General features: G+C 35.8%; 1 pseudogene across 1 annotated transcript in view; it reads right to left on the reverse strand.

The window, feature by feature from the left end:
• LOC147872528 (ryanodine receptor-like) overlaps positions 1–16,852 on the reverse strand; it is a 51,879-nt pseudogene that overhangs the window by 17,424 nt on the left and 17,603 nt on the right. Inside the window, exons 16-24 of the transcript XR_015537146.1 lie at positions 6,843–6,943; positions 5,792–5,955; positions 4,924–5,022; positions 4,183–4,324; positions 3,956–4,079; positions 3,252–3,342; positions 2,166–2,348; positions 1,371–1,551; positions 129–343 (exon numbers count right to left, since the gene is read on the reverse strand). The product of XR_015537146.1 is annotated as a ryanodine receptor-like (transcript). The remainder of the gene's footprint in view (positions 1–128; positions 344–1,370; positions 1,552–2,165; positions 2,349–3,251; positions 3,343–3,955; positions 4,080–4,182; positions 4,325–4,923; positions 5,023–5,791; positions 5,956–6,842; positions 6,944–16,852) is intronic.

Consider the following 16,852-nt stretch of genomic DNA (forward strand, 5'->3'; position numbering starts at 1 on the left):
TAGAATCCAAACAATCTAAGTCATCCACTAAGCAATACATTAATCTGTATCTGCCATATTTCATGGCACGATCTGTATCATGAAAGCGAACTTAAGATTAAGGCAGAAGGCTAATCAAGAGTACTGACCTAAGTGCAAGAGCCAATTCAGTATTTTCTATGAGTGAGGAATAAGCCACATCCAGAGGCGTACTGCCACGCAGAGATGGTCGCGAGAGAAGAATGTTACTATTCTCCAGAAGAAATGCAAAATGGTCAAACATAGCCTTCTGGTTCTGACGAGAAGTCCTGCAGAAGTGGCACAGGAATCGGCAACAAGCTACGACCATCTCGTGAGAGGTGTCCTGATTTGAACAATACAAAAATGCGAAGATAGAAATAAAATAAAACTTACATTAAATTAAAGTAGTGTCCTTAACTAATTTGTACAGAGAAAAAAGACCAGTAAATATTTTACAATTCCATTACTAAGTGAGATTTGAGGTTCTCATGGCAGCAAGCATGATGATGGCTGTCTTATCGGTTGTTGCACCATGTAGTCTGGCATAAGTTCATTGACGTTTGAGAGGTGGTGCCGCCTCGATCATCAGGGCAATGATTACTCAGCAACCCAGAAGATGACCACCGTCAATTCCATTAGTGTTATAATTCATTTTTGTATGACATTTTGATAATTAAATGGGGAAAACATGCAATTGTCTTATCAAGTGTTACATGTAATAAGTAGATATGAACAAATAAGTCAATTATGGGAGTAAATGCAGTATTTTCAACATGACATGGAACAGTGTAATGAACAACATCATACCCATGCAGTTCTAGTAGGCAGACACTAGTATTTCATAAGAAATGTTTAGATGTGTTTACATGTCATCATACAAACTTCAAACATTTAGATGAAATAAAACATCAAATCAAAACATTCTGTTGGCCGCCATATTGTTATATTATTTTATTTTTATTTGTAGTGTTCTGTCTGACGACAGGTCCATATGAACAGGATCCTTCCATCCTTTTCTCGGACTGGGACCTGTTCATATACGTTCTTGGCAGATGATCCAGAAGTGGTTTGCCATTGCCTTCTTCTGTGTGTGAATGGAGTAATTGTTGGGATGCCATGGAGGAAAACTCCGTGTTGCCTAGACCACGGCCTTGCCCAACACAAGTTATAAATTCGGGCCCATAAGTTTTCATGGTAGCACTCTTTGTTCTGTTCAGTGCAGATTCCAGTGGTATACAACAGCAGTGGTCACACTGAATAATAGGATATGTAGACAGACGTGAGAAGCTTGATAACAGGGTTAAAAGAAGGATGAAATACGTTCCCTCTGCATGCTAAACAAATACTGAGAAGTGGTACTGAATTTCAACCTTCTCCTTTTGAGGCAATTCTCCTTCTTGTTCCGTGACTTGAGTTTGTGTCTGGGTGTCTGACTGGGCCTGAGCTCGTCTGCCAAGAGTATTCATCATCACTGCCATCACATTTTCATGGACACGCAGGATTCTAATCAGGTCAGGATGCTGGAAGAATATATAGTTGTTCACCAGTTTCCTAAAAAATAATATATATTAAGTGCATTTAGAACAATGTACAGCAGTTAACATAATAATGGATTCAGTATTATGAATGTTCAAATAGTAGCCTGGAAAGAACATACGACCCCCAGTGGCATCTTTTATAACAGATAATAAACTTTTCATTATAATTTTTACACTCCACCTCAAGTGCGTCATTGCTGCACGCATTCAAATAACGGCATTATGTCATCATTGCACTAACGTAACCCAGTGTCACTGTTGTGCAAAAATGTGTTCTGACAATGATCTCTACTCCCAGTGTGGGACAACATAAAAGTAAAAACACAATTTACTATCTAACATAACTCCAAAATCTTTTATACAGTCAAAATGGAAAATTGAAACATCATTTACATAGTAATTAAAATTATACTTTTAGTCTCAAGTGTGAAAGATATAATTTTAGTTTTCTAAATATTAATTCCATACAGTTTACACTACATTACTTTTGTACAAAATCAATCATATCTCTTTTTAACCCTTGAAATTATTTGGAAACTGCCAGGTCCACTAGTTGTGTATAATTACGTGAGAAAAAATAAACAACAATAAGAATAATCACCATAATTACTGGTGAAACCAACTTACCATAGTCGTTCTCTCATCAGGCCCTCCTCCTCTTGCGACATCTGCACAGGCAACAGAGATCTTATCTGACTCAAACCAACCCACATTTGAGCGACATCATCCTTTGTCTTACTGTTAATTATGTATGTCTTCTGTAATGATCTAATGAGCTCACCAATGCTGTCATACTGTCGCACCAACAAGCTGAAATATTAAACAATGCTTAACATATATAATTTTTTACATCTGTAAAAAATTATATATGTTGAGAAGCCTCTAGAGGAGGCTAGGGCTCGATTTTGGGCTGTTACGCCATAGTAGTAGTAGTAGTAGTAATTCATAGCTTAGACTTTTTCCAAAAAATGTCTATGTGTACATGAAAGTACAATGTTACGTATCTTGCAAATAATAAGAACTTTAGTGAGAATGAGTGTTATGTAACACCACATATGACAGTTACCATAACTGATTCTGGGGGGGGGGGGGGATCAGAAACCTTTAGTCATTGTCGTCAACATTAATCTCTACTGTCTGTATGTCTCAGCTTATGTACAATTCAGATGCCATTATGCCAATGTCATTGCTATACTGCAATACCGTGAATAGGTTAAAATCATTTTTTGAAGTTTGCTTGGACATCCACTCAGTTTATGAATTATGAATTGACACTAAGTGTTATCAACCATGGACTATTAAGACAGCTTCAGTAACTAGAATATTCACCTAGTGTATTATAAGTCTCATTATTTCGTGTGACAATAACTTGATTCACGGAACCAAAGGACTGGTCTAAGGAATAAAAATATTTATAGAATTTTTTTACTTCAATTTAAACACTTTCCAGTGGAACACATCTGGAGAACCAAGAGCATAAATTGCCTAGTTATACTTGTAGGTTAAAAATTTTTCACAGAACATCAAGTTACTAAGCATAATTGCATTATAAGCCAACAATTCTTGGAATAAAGAAAGACAATAAAACAGAGGAAACAAATGAAATGAAAATGAAATATTCATGAACAAGAGGGACGCGCGGAAGAGGGTTTGTGTCACCGAGGCAACCGGCAACAGGAAAAGTGTCTGAAGAAACAATCATTGTCAACTTACCTGAACATTTCTCGTACAAGCTTAGATGTTTCAATCTGAGACTCTTCAGCCCACCTTACAATTGTACTAATTAATATTTTTCTGAAAACCTCTGTAACAGTTACATAAGATGGTTAAACAAGATATAATAAAACTAGTAAAAAGCCCATTTAAATTCAACGGGGAATCTTTCATATCCAAATCCCTCACTCTCTCTTCTTCTCCTTTATCCTTTTGTATCTTCTTCAAACCTTTCTCCCATCTCTCTTTCTTACTTTCCTTAAACCATTTCATACCTTCTTTCCTTCTTTTACTCGTATTCATTTCCAATCCCTTTCACATATCAGTATCCTTGAACCTTCCCATCCTTCGTAATAACCGAACCCCTCTTTTTAGTTCACACAACACATCACAGTGACTACTTCACTTTTACAAATTATCATCATGCGGATATTTGATATGGAAAAATTTAATCTCAAGATGCTACATAATGTGGAAATTATCAAATTTAATCAAAATTCATTTATTCCGTTCTTGAGTTGTTTCATGAATATGGGCAAATGGACTGAATGATTTTAGAAGGTGTTCCTCAAAGTTGCAAACACACCTAAACAGGATAATAAATAATGATAAATACCAAAACAATCACAGCTCATGATAAGCAATGAAACTGTCCCTAACACATTACTGGGATTATGTAATAAGACTTAGGACTAACAGCTTACCTTCTGGTGATTTCTTTAAAGGTTCTTCTACTTCTTTGGGTTCTATTTCCAGTTCTTTCACAGCATTGATAAAATTAAATAAACGCTTGAATGGGCGAGACTTCGCCACATCTGCTGCGGGTTCCTGAAGAAAACATGAAAATTCTTAACTGGTGACCACTCTTGACAGCTTATCACAGCAATATGGACTTCCCTTACAGCAAAACAATACACCATCTTCACCTCACCTCAGTTTCTTCAGGCTCCTGCAGAGCACTTAGTGAAACGTAGGACATAAGCCTGTCGTGGAACTTAGCCAGACGCTCGGCCAGCTCTTCTCCACAGGGGCAATTCTCCCTCCAAGTTCTTAAAGCCAAGAATTGCATTCATCTGCAAAAAATCAATAAAACACAATTATTCTGCAATTTTTCCACATTACTCTAAAATACTCTAAAATTTAGAATTCTGTCAAATGAAGAATCTTGTAAGATTTGAGGTTTTCACAGCGGTGAGTATGAAGATTCTTTTTAACAATGATTTTTGTACAAGTTATGTTCTCCAGTTTTATGATTAACCTTCAAAGGTTGAAAGGGATGTGTGTGAGTGGATGAATGGCACTATATTGTAATCATATATTTTATTTATTAATATGAGCTCAGACGTTGAAACATGTCCTATACGCTGTTTAGCGTCACGTATAAATGTTTTACGTAGCAATTATAATTCACAGACTTCAGTTATGTATATTCAACTGAAGTTCATACCTTTCCATCACTAATGGATGTAAAATTAAAACAAGGCATGAATTAAAACAAACCTTCAGAATAATGTCAGAGTCCTGAAAAAAAAAGTATACTGCAAGACGAGATTTGTTTAACTTCCGAACAGCATCCATAGTGACCAACAGTTCTAGCTTGTTTTATACAATTCATGCTGAATTGTTAGAGAGAAAGAAATCCAGCAAAAACTGAAAGTACGAAAGCACTTACTTGCTCTCGAGGTGGGCATCTGAATTCTCTGGTCTTCTTAGCTGCAACAGCTGATGGCATGTCAGACTGCTTGATTTCAACGTTTCTTCTCAGTTGATCCTATAAAAAAAAAACATTATAGGAAACAATAACATGAAACTAGCACATTACTCATAAGATTTGCTATGACCAATCTTATGTAAGAACCACAGTAACATCCCTTCTTAGAGTGAGCTATATGATGAAACAGAGAGTTAGGTTTCTTATTATAATTCTAATATTTGATTCTCTTAAAGAATTTCTTGAAGGCTCACTCACTTACGTCAAACAAGTTGCATCTTATTCTGTTTAACTACGAAACTTCAATATCATTCTAAAGCTTAACGACAACAGGATAATATTAAAAACTATACAATGAACAAACTAGTAATGAAGAAATAATTATTTCAGTATTTTTCTTCCCACTGAAAAATATATTTAACGTTCTGTGACATTTTCACGAAAGGCCCCCTTAAAAACTACACGGTTTCAGTAATCTTGATAACTTGTAAGCAGTTACTTAATCAGTCGGAAAGATAAATTACTTCAGTTTAGTTAGTGTGTAATGTAAGTCAGTGTTTCTATGATAATTTTAAAACTTAATTTCAATATAAACTTGAAACATTCTTTCACTCTAAATTCCAAGTACTAATAACAATATTTTGTGTACAAAGTTTAGACAATTATTTAGAAAATGTAGTAGTTTGTAATTTATACCCTAGGTTCATAAAAGACTTGACAAATCTTGCAAATTTCTTGCTTTAAATAGAAATTTGAACCTGCAAACTATGGCATGTAATTAGAATAAATTATAGTTTTCTGGCTATTACTGTCTAGAAGTAGAACTTACAGTCTGAAGATCACTAATAAAATCGTGACTGAAGGCGATGGTGGATTCCACTCTGTGCCGAAGCTGAATATCACAAAGGTGATGAAGCAAGTAACACATCTGAAGTTTAGCTCCTTCAGCCATCTTCATTTGTAACAAGCCCTTCTTATGCTCATCCTTACCATCTGCAAGGCACAGTTTATATATGAGCATATTTTTTACTGAAATTTGGGACAGGCAGGTAAATACAGACAATTAAATTTTGTCAAAATTCTTACAAGCAATCCATCCAGATAAATTCTGGCCTAGTGTACCGCTGAAGTAGGTTTTCTTTTATTTATTTAAGACCATATTAAACAGTCGTGACACAGTAATTCTGTTTACTGTTATGCTTCGCAGTGACTTACTTATCATGTAGACAATTTTTACCAATAAATTGTCAAGGTGCAGTCATATGGTCAGCAGCAGGACAACAAACTCTGAATGTAAGAAGAAGTAATAAATTTAATTTCACTCCCTCCAATGTGATAAGAGTTCATTTCAGATATCAAATCATCATGGAAAATGTGGGCAATTTTGTATCGTGAATTGACAGGAAAAGATTAAAAGTTATTCATACAGCTAACTCAGTCTAGAAATAACTTCACAGACCCTGTGTCGAGGCAAGAACAGTCGGGTCGTACGACACAACTACAAAACTGAGGGTTCGGGCCTAAAGAAACCTGAAATAACTGAAAATAAATGTAAAGTAGTTACGTATATAAAGACAGATTTTTACAAAAACTTTACGTTCAGGTAAATGGGTTCATTCTCAAGAACAGAGCTTTCATTTGACATTCTAAGCTTAAAAATGCAATAAATACACTGTATTTTGTAACAAGGATCACTTTATATACATGTGCGTAGACCACGGGAATTTAGATGTCGTACCTAAAACATTAATGGTTTAGTTGTATGCTAGTGGCCAGCTTGAATGCACATAAGCCATAATGCAAGGCCAAGAAAGGTTAATATTTAAATGCTCTCTCTTCCCAGCTTTTATCTCAAATTATTATACACGTACAAAAATTACCTTTCTGAAATGATTCATCCCAAGTCCCTGGATCAATCATGATCAGCGACTTAACAACATCTTCAACCAGGAACGAACGGTCCACCAATTTCAGCGAGGGCCTGAAAAAACATCGAACATTTTCATCAGTACACGCACAGCTCTTTATAAAGAATAAATCAAACCAAACCATTCCACAAATGCCCAAGTTTATACAATTTATACGCAGTAGTCTCTTGTAACTGGACCCACAAAAACTATCTTTAATCGCCCTGATGACGGAGGCAGTATGACCTCCGAAACGTTGGTTAACATCGACCAGACTATGTAGTGCAACAACCCAGAAGATGGCAATCTTCATACTCATCGCCCTGATGACGGAGGCAGTCTGACCTCCGAAACGTTGGTTAACATCGACCAGACTACACGGCGCAACAACCCAGAAGACGGAAATCTTTATCTTTAATTGAATTTATTGAATACGTAAATATTCGACTTAGAAGCAATCTGACTGGCCATATGATACAAACATATCATTTATTAAATTTTTTATCATTAATATAAAAATGGGACCCTGTGGAACCAAGGGATCACTGTACTTGTATTCAAACATGCAGTTTAAGAAATATTTAATCCAATTTGTTGCTTTAATCCAAACAGGATTGAACTGTAACTGCAAGAATAAGAACCAATCACATCACAGACTTCAATAAATTTGAATCAGGAAGGTAGCCTACAGGTTCCCAATATCAAAAAAAATGTAATCCTGATTCAGCATTATAAAGTTTTTACGTGCACGTGTGTGTACATATTTTCTCCTTTTTCACAGAGTACAACAAGTTTAACAACATTTTATTAGCAAAACAGAATTCTAATAATATTTTCTATTCTTCTTACAATAATTTAAAAATGTACGTCTGTCATATTCATCTGTGGTCTTACTGATTCTGTTTTTAGGCAGCGCAGACTATGGTCCATTGCAGGATCTTCATATAATTCCTTTAACTCTGGACCCAACGGAACGATATATTCATTTTTACAAACCTCCCTGAAAGACAAAATCATTACTTCAGATGATTACCTAAAACTCAAAATTTAATTAACATATACTACAGTAACTTATGAATATACAATCAAATTAGGTCAAACACATGAACACAAAATTTTTAAGACTCGTCGTCTTTTAGTGAATCCTGGTTATTAACCATTCCCTGTACACCATTATATCGATTTAAGTCTGCATCACTTGTGGACCGATGCATTTTACCTACAACGGAGACTGTAGACGAGATAAACGTTGAATAGATATTGATTAATTTTCAAATGTATTTTTTACTTTTTATAAAAATCATAAAAAGGAAAGCTTCTACTGAAAACACAGTACTTTCAAAAGATTTGACACACACAAAAACAAACAGCAGTAGCGTTGAATACGCTTACACAGATATGTACTTAATGTTTTGTATTATAATACTGAATTGTAAGTAACAGATGTTAGTATCCTTCGCATTCTAAAATCTGAGTGATTGGTGAGGAAAACCCTACTATAATCTTGTTGGATTAATTTACTATATTCATAATAATAAAGTTCTGTTGTAGTGAAATGCAATAAATAAATTAATAACATCACATTTTAATACACAAAGGTCAATGAGTTTTGTTCAAATGAGTGGCACATCATGTATTTGTAACAATATCCGCAAATGGAAAAATAATTGTTCATCTTGCGTAGGGAATGACCAATATTTTCATTATACTGATATTTTGTTACAGTGGAGTTCATTATACTGAAAATTTAATGTAGTAATAAACACTTCCCTTGGCATGCTGCATCCCATTCTGTACCGATAAACCACATAAACAGAACCTATCAAAATCATGTAAATATACATTTTGTCTGTTGTGACTAAATTACATAATACGACAATTTATACAAGATATATAAAAAGTACTCAAACCAATTATTTTTTACTTGACAAGATGTTTCACGATTGACAGATGCCACAAGATACTTTTCATTAACTTTCCTTACAGTCACAAATCAGAGTAAATACATCAAGTTTAAGGTTTACATGCGTCATGTTTGTGTTTTTTGATTAAAATATATAATAAAATTCAGGTCAATACACAAAACTTGATTTAGATGTTAAAATTTAAAATTTAAATGTTAAAATTTAAAATTTAAATTTGCGCCATTCATCACTATAAGGATGTTGAATGAAAGCGCTCTAATGTAACATCCTTAGTGATGAATGGCGCAAATTTAAATTTTAAATTTTAACATTTAAATTTTAACATCTAAATCAAGTTTTGTGTATTGACCTGAATTTTATTATATATTTTACATCAATTTATATTTCTGATCAGTATTTTTGTCCTACGACCAAGCTGTCCTAGTCCATGTCCCATCCATGAGACTACTTACAACGAGTATCCGCACTAAATAAAAACTCACACGAGAACTACAACTGCTAAATAAGCTTCAGCCTGGAATTGTCATGGACTGTCCATGTTATTCATACACATTATTTTGTGTATATGTACTGCATATATGTGCACATGCATTACATATACCATCCACTTTATTTGCGATGAAACAGTGGGTAAGGAAATTCTACATTTTCAGAGACACCTTCATTTGAATATACTTCAGAACAGTAGACTGCTGGCTGCATGGATACTTGCTTCAAGAATATACAAGTAATTATAAGACAATTTTTACCTCTTCTCAGAAAAAATGCAATTAACAAGTTGTACCGAGAGCAGAACCATTGAACGTTGTAATTGGAAACCAACCGCTGGAGAATGTGGAGCATTTCAAGTACTTGGGAAGCATAGTCACGACGGACGCCCTATGCACCAAGGAAGTAAAAGCAAGGATAGCCATGGCCAAGGCAGCTTTCGTCAAGAAGAGGATACTTCTCACTAGCAAGTTGGGCTTGGAGATGAAGAAGAAACTAGTGAAGTGTTACGTATGGAGCAGAGACTTGGACACTCAGGAAGAAGGAACAGAAATACCTGGAGAGTTTTGAAATGTGGTGTTGGAGAAGAATAGAGAAGATCAGGTGGACGGATCGAGTGACCAACGAAGAAGTATTGAGGAGAGTCAACGAGCAAAGAAACATTCTGCAGGCGATTACACGAAGGAAAGCTAACTGGCTGGGACATATTATGAGAAGGAATGGATTACTGAGTGATATCATCGAAGGCCAGGTTGAAGGAAAGCGAGGACTGGGAAGAAGATTGATACAGCTAACCGACGACCTTAAACAAGGAAAGAAGATGACGTTCCAGGAGTTAAAACGAGAAGCTGAGAATAGGGAAAACTGGAGAGCTCTTTTTGGGCAGAGCAATGGACCTGTCGTAAGACAGAACACTTAATAATAATAATAACTCAGATTCTCCCTAAACCAGTCTGGATTTAGTGGTCAATAGCTGCATAATTCATGCATGAGAACCAGTTAAAGAGGTGGTGATATAGGCAAATAAATTTTTAATTTTAAGTGTGTGCTATAAACAAGTGTCGCTAAATCCAAGTAAATACTAACAAAGCAGACACTTTGGTTTTTCTTTTAAATAAAAATTCTAAAAAATGGAAGTCAAGTGTAAAGTTTTGTAAAACAGATACATTTTTATGTTTTATATTTAGGAGGGTCTCATATTATAACACAACAGTATAATAGCTCAAATTTTAACATCAAACCAGTGCCTTCATATCACTACTTCTTAAATGGGATTGTGATCCAGAAATTAATATTTTGCAGATGCTCTACGTAATGGTGTTATTCAGCTGCGTACTTTCTACAGTTAACTACCTTCAAAACAGATAGAAATTAATGTGTCTAGAATAGCTAATTAATTCAACTCTACAAAAATGAGCAGATCACATAATCTCTAGTATAGCACTATATGCTTTTTTTACTCCTTTACTGACGAGGGCAGTATCTTCAGTCAACCATGTACTTTCACACAAAAGCGTGTGCATTTGACAAATTGTGGGTTGCTGAGTGCAGTGGTGACAGCCTTTTCCCTGCCAGGGCACAGTCACGCCTTCTACAGACCATGCGATGGAAGTAATATATGTGTATCATGAGAAGGTGCCAAAGCTGATTCAAAAATAGGGAACTTTAACTATGCAAGTAAATCGAGGACTGCCCACACGTCCACCAGTTTAATGCATCCATATGCCATTGACATGGCTACATCTATAGCAGAAAAACTGCACCAGAAAGTATATATTTACTTCCAAGAACATGAAAGTTTAGAAGAGATCATCCAGAGAAAAACACTGATCATATGACCCATGAATCCAGCTTAAAAATATTTTTATCAAAGCCAGCGCAAGCTATTAAATGACAAAAAGTCATTTGCAACAATTTTATGAACGCATCTGCGGAGAAAATATTGATGAAAGAGCCTTGATTACACTTGTTTCCTGGACTGGTCACAGAGATCCAAAGACAGTGAAACTCGCTCTGCCAAGTAAATATTTTGCTGTGTTAATCATTGCTGACAGAACAACAAAATATGTTCATCTTCTTCCTTCATAATAATAATAATAATCCGTGGAGTAACAGCTCCAGAGAGCCAAAGCCGACTAACTTGACTGCTGGCCTCACGTCCACATGCCTAAGCAGAGGTGAACGATCACCCGACCAGATATAGGGTGACGTGTGGTCAGCACGACGAACCCCCAGCCATTGCTAGCTTTCCTGACTGGAGTACGCTACTCATTGTAGCTCCCCAATTTCCTCAGGATGCTGGGTTGGCACCGGTCCCATACGCTGGCCGAAAGCTCACGAGAAAATTTCTTCTCCCCCGAGACTCGAACCAGCACGCGTTCTGTATCACCAGTCCGAAGCATGATGCCTCGGACTGCGCGGCTACGACGCGGGACATCATCTTCCTTCAGCAGTATAAAAATTACATAAGGCAGGCTGGATATCATGTAAGAGTCTGCTTGTATGTTTCTCTGCATGGAAGAAACCTGGTTATGCTATCCACAAAACATGCGACGCATTTGTAAATACAAAGTAAAATTCAACTTTGGGTTGGAGCCATGTCTCACTGTTGCTTTTATTAAATGCTCTTAAAGGACTTGCTTTAACTGTTTTCAGCATTTTATTCCCAATCTACACTTGCACTTTGATGCTGACCATGGCAGTAACTTGTAATACCATGTTATTCTCATGTGTAGCATGACCTTCGCAACTGTGTTGACAACTTTCAATAAATATTTCTGACACTTCAATTGATCTCAATCCAACACCTCTATCCAGTTGACCGTACATCCATTGGTGGGCTGCACCAGGAGCAAGTAGCAGATAATTTTATAGTGACCTGAACAATTAACACAGCATTACTCTTACGCCGCAATGCTCCGACATTCAGAATGCACAGTAGTGTAATCAGGACCAGCCTTAAGAAAACCTGCATCCTCAGTTAACAAACTTTGTACTCCCACTGCACCCCCTCCCCAAACCCCATGACCATTTGTAATTTGTGTGTAAAATGATCAATCGTTGAAGGCATTGCATGATACTGATGATGATGTTTCATGTCATTTTTCTAAGATTTTGGGGCCTTTTAAGTTTTTTATATGATCTGGCACTTAAGGGATGACAGAACTGATAATAGTGAACAAGAATTGGAAATATATGAATCGTACTAAAGAACCAACCTGGCATTCAATTACAATATGTCAATATTCTGTTTGATATACTCATTTTAGAAAGTTAAACAATGAGAAAACTGTCAGAAATATCAATTTTAAAATGTTTTCATTTCATTCAATTTTGCTTTTATGTAAATGAAAAAAGTTGTTACATGTTCTGGGTTAAACTTATAATCCTTTTTCGCATACCTTCTCAGTAAGAAAGGAATTTCATAATAAAAATAAATACTTTTGCCTGTACGAAATATTTGCTGAATGTTACAGCCAAGTGGATAACAATCCTGATTTGTATTTTGGAGGTTCCAGGTTTAAATCTCAGCCCGGTGACCAAACAATCACGAGCGAGGTCCTTCCAGGAATTGCGAGGATAGTAACTTAAATTAGACCAGGATCACTTCCATATCATTTCCAATTCATTATTCATTAATCATCCAATCACTCAATGCTACGTAGTCAGAGCCAATGACAGCATGTTTAAATAAATCATTTGCAGAATATCAGCAATCATCTGCCATGTTTCAAAATCAATCTTTTGTATGTTTCTAGACTTAAATGTTAAATAACTGTGCTTAAATGTTTGCTATTTTATTTATAATTGTTCTTAATCATTCAACTACTTAATATTTAACTGCGGTGATATTAAAATAAAATATCCCTTTAGAAAGGCCACAACAAACAGATTTGATTACAACAAATTCGCAAGGACATGGAGGGATAAACGTCTTAAAATATGCATCCATATAGGCAAACAAATTCTATAACAAATGGCGGAAGAAAAACTGTGACACATATGCAGGTAATCCTTGAGGTGCATAGTTGATTACATGTACTGGGGCTACTCAAAACTGCTATGGGTGGTGGGCTGCACGAGCTTTCTCTTACAGGGACTTCACGACTGTTTACATTGTTTCACAATAAGATAACTGTTGTGGTGTTAAACACATCACTCAAACAGTGGATGTATAAACATAAATTAGGTCATGCGCTCGTGTGCCTGAACTGAATGCCACTGACCTACACTTTAAAACTGAATAACCACAAAATAAAATCATTAAGAAAGATGTTTAAGAATGAGGTTCATAATTTTGTGACATTACTTGTGAAACTCTACAGTTTCTCAGAAATCATAATTTTTTGTCTGCAATCTAAGATTTACTTCTAAATAAATCAAAGATAGACAACTGTAAAAATAAAGAAATAATGTCAAAATAAATGAACTACACACAAGTTGAAAGGCTCATTTACTTAGGTTCAAGGTGGCAGCAATGCATTTTATTATTTATTTAGTGTTCTGTCTGACGACAGGTCCATATGAACAGGATCCTTCCATCCTTTTCTCGGACTGGGACCTGTTCATATACGTTCTTGGCAGATGATCCAGAAGTGGTTTGCCATTGCCTTCTTCTGTGTGTATGGATTATGGAGTAATTGTTGGGATGCCACGGAGAAACCGGGGAAGCCCCCGGAGGAAAACTCCGTGTTGCCTAGACCACGGCCTTGCCCAACACAAATTATAAATTCGGGCACCGTCGGGAATCGAACCCGGGACCCCAGGATTACAAGGCCAGCGTTCTATCCGCTAGACCACCGTGGCGAACAGCAATGCATACTAAAATAGAAATTATAATATAAACTAAAACATGAAACAAGGCATATTCAAAACTCAGGCACCGTTTAGCTCAATTACGCAGATACTTACGTTTGTTATTATAATAACACAAAATTCACATTGCAAGCATACATATTTATATCCATACGGATCACCTCTAATATACCTTGAATTATCCATGAAAGTCACATTCTATTAGAAATGCAGTTACCTAGTTAATAATGTTAAATGATTCATATGGGCTGCGTGCAACCCACACACCACATCGGGTCCCTAACACAAGACATTTATTTACTTACTGATAGTTCTATCGAACAAGTCTAGGAAACAGCTCACTACATCTCCTACTTGATATTGCCTGCCAAATGGATCGCTAGCACCAAAGTGTATCTTGATGGCCTACATAATCACCAAGTGACGCCAAGAAACAAAAAAAAACATAGACACTGCATGTGAAAAATTGTCACCACAGTTTAAGTGATGTCAAATTAAAGTTTCACTGTCATTCAATACTTTCATCATACATCGTAACATTGGAATATAATATCGATTTTCCAGCGCAGATTTATAAATCTGAATATGAATAACTGATCCTCCGTGCTTGAACACTTGCAAAAATTTTGTATATAGTCATTTTGCTGCCCAGTGAATGAAACATTTTGGTACTTTATAGAAAACGTGAATTGAAAAGTATAATAGTGAAGATGATTGTCTACTAAGATATTGCATCACCAGGTAATGCAATGGATGGTGATGATAACAGTTTGCAGTCAGTACCTTTGAAACATCAGTCAAGTTCTGCACATTATAACATCCCAGAAGACAGTCATCTTCATAAAATCCACTGCCATGCAAACTTAATCTGATCACATTTAACAGTTGTAATGAATGCATAACTCTTTATCCTCATGGTACTTAAGTACAGGCATACAACTTCAGCCTTCTTATCAATAAGTGCACTGGTACTTAATACTTAAATCCTGCTTCAAGGCTTAAATTAGGTTTAATAAACACTAAACTCCCAAATATCCATGTGTTGATTACTTGTTCATGACTTCATAAAAGAATTTCTTTTTGCATAAATATGGACACATGTAAATTAGGCTTTCAACATCTTTCTGCGTCACAATATTCAATTCAGGGTGGAGGTTGGTTTTAGGAGGGTCTACAGAAGATATGATCGAACAATCTTGCTTATGGTTACTTATAGTTGGTATCAGTGGTGGGAAGAGGAGGTTTGTTCCAATGGCCACAACTGATTGACTGTTTCTCTTCAAATATCATTGACAGTTCCGTCAAGTTGTACTGTGCATCAGTTAGGTGAAAATGAGAGTTAACACTTGTGAATCCTACGTATAATGGCTGAAGTAAATTGTACTGACAGTAACACAAAGCTTGAGTTACCTGACAAATTTTAGACTAGAAAATCAGCGATAAAATTAGCCATAGATTTTGGGATAGCGATACAAACCATACGTGACATAACGAACAATAAAATTAACTTAATGGAATTTGTAAGGAACTTTGATAGTGGTGTTTCTATCATATCAGTAGGTGAATGTTGCATTCCTTCAGTGGTTAAACCAGTAATGAGCAGAAAGAACATCAGATTTTGGCCACATCAGCGCACAGAACACCAAGTTTTTTTTTATGAAGCTTCGGGATTGGACGAGTTCAATGCATCCACTGGATGGCTGACCAGATACAAGCAACAATACTTTGTTCATAAAACTGCAGTACAGGGAGAGAGATATAGTGTCAATGATGCCACATCTCAGGTATGGTCTTCTGTGAATTGGTTTGATCACAGAGGAAACTTCTTTCAGGTCTAGAAGAAGATAATATTCAAGGCTTTCCTAATAATGACATTAGCAAGTCTGAAATTCTTGACATGGTGTGTGCTATAAGGAGTTTTGAAAATGTTTACAATACAACAAAGAACGGCTATGAAGTCAAGCATGTGAACTGACCTTCAAGCACATGTCAGAAATGGGCATCTGTCAACACTGCCATGAAACAAAAGGGAGAAGATGAGAAGGAAAATAAGAGTGAAGAGGGAGAAAGTAATGAATGTGACAGTCGTAACATGGTGCTACAGTACGTGGACACTTTGCTAGACTACGTGGGTCAGAGAGCGTTCACATGCGGTGATACTACAGCTGCCAGGTAAATTCAAACTGCTGGCTGTGAGGAGGAGTCTAACTGTTCACAGTAACAGGCAGCCATTACAAACCATTTCTCAAAATTAATATCACTTGTGTAATATATATATATATATATATATATATATGAAAGTAAATAGTGAAGCTTAGTGAACGCAAAAAATAAAATATTTTGCATTACCTGTCTTTCTCAATTATTTGTGTTTCTCCCTTTTATTAGCCTGGATAAGTGGGAGCTTATTGTACATACAACCAGACTTTATTAAGCACGCAAAATTCTATCCATAAAACAGATTATCTCCAATTTAAAGGCATCTGATGGTTCTTTTTAAGAAGCCCATCACAGACAATATTTAGAATGCTGAAGATAATTTTACCAATTAAATGTTAAGTAATTGATACCACCATATTTTTATATGAATAAAAGAATGAGTATCCTAAAAATTGATTTACATAGACATATGATAAGGACACTAATAATTCCAACTATTTATCCAAAAGAATAGTCAAACTAATTAGAACAACAGTATTATGCCAGAATTTAGTGCGCAAAGTGCACCTTTGTGTTGCCGCTACGAGTATTTTA

The sequence above is a fragment of the Zootermopsis nevadensis genome, unplaced genomic scaffold (genome assembly GCF_977971745.1).
Source record: "Zootermopsis nevadensis isolate Lab colony 2312 unplaced genomic scaffold, Znev_1.0 Znev_ptg000026l, whole genome shotgun sequence".
NCBI classification, from domain to species: Eukaryota; Metazoa; Arthropoda; class Insecta; order Blattodea; family Termopsidae; genus Zootermopsis; species Zootermopsis nevadensis.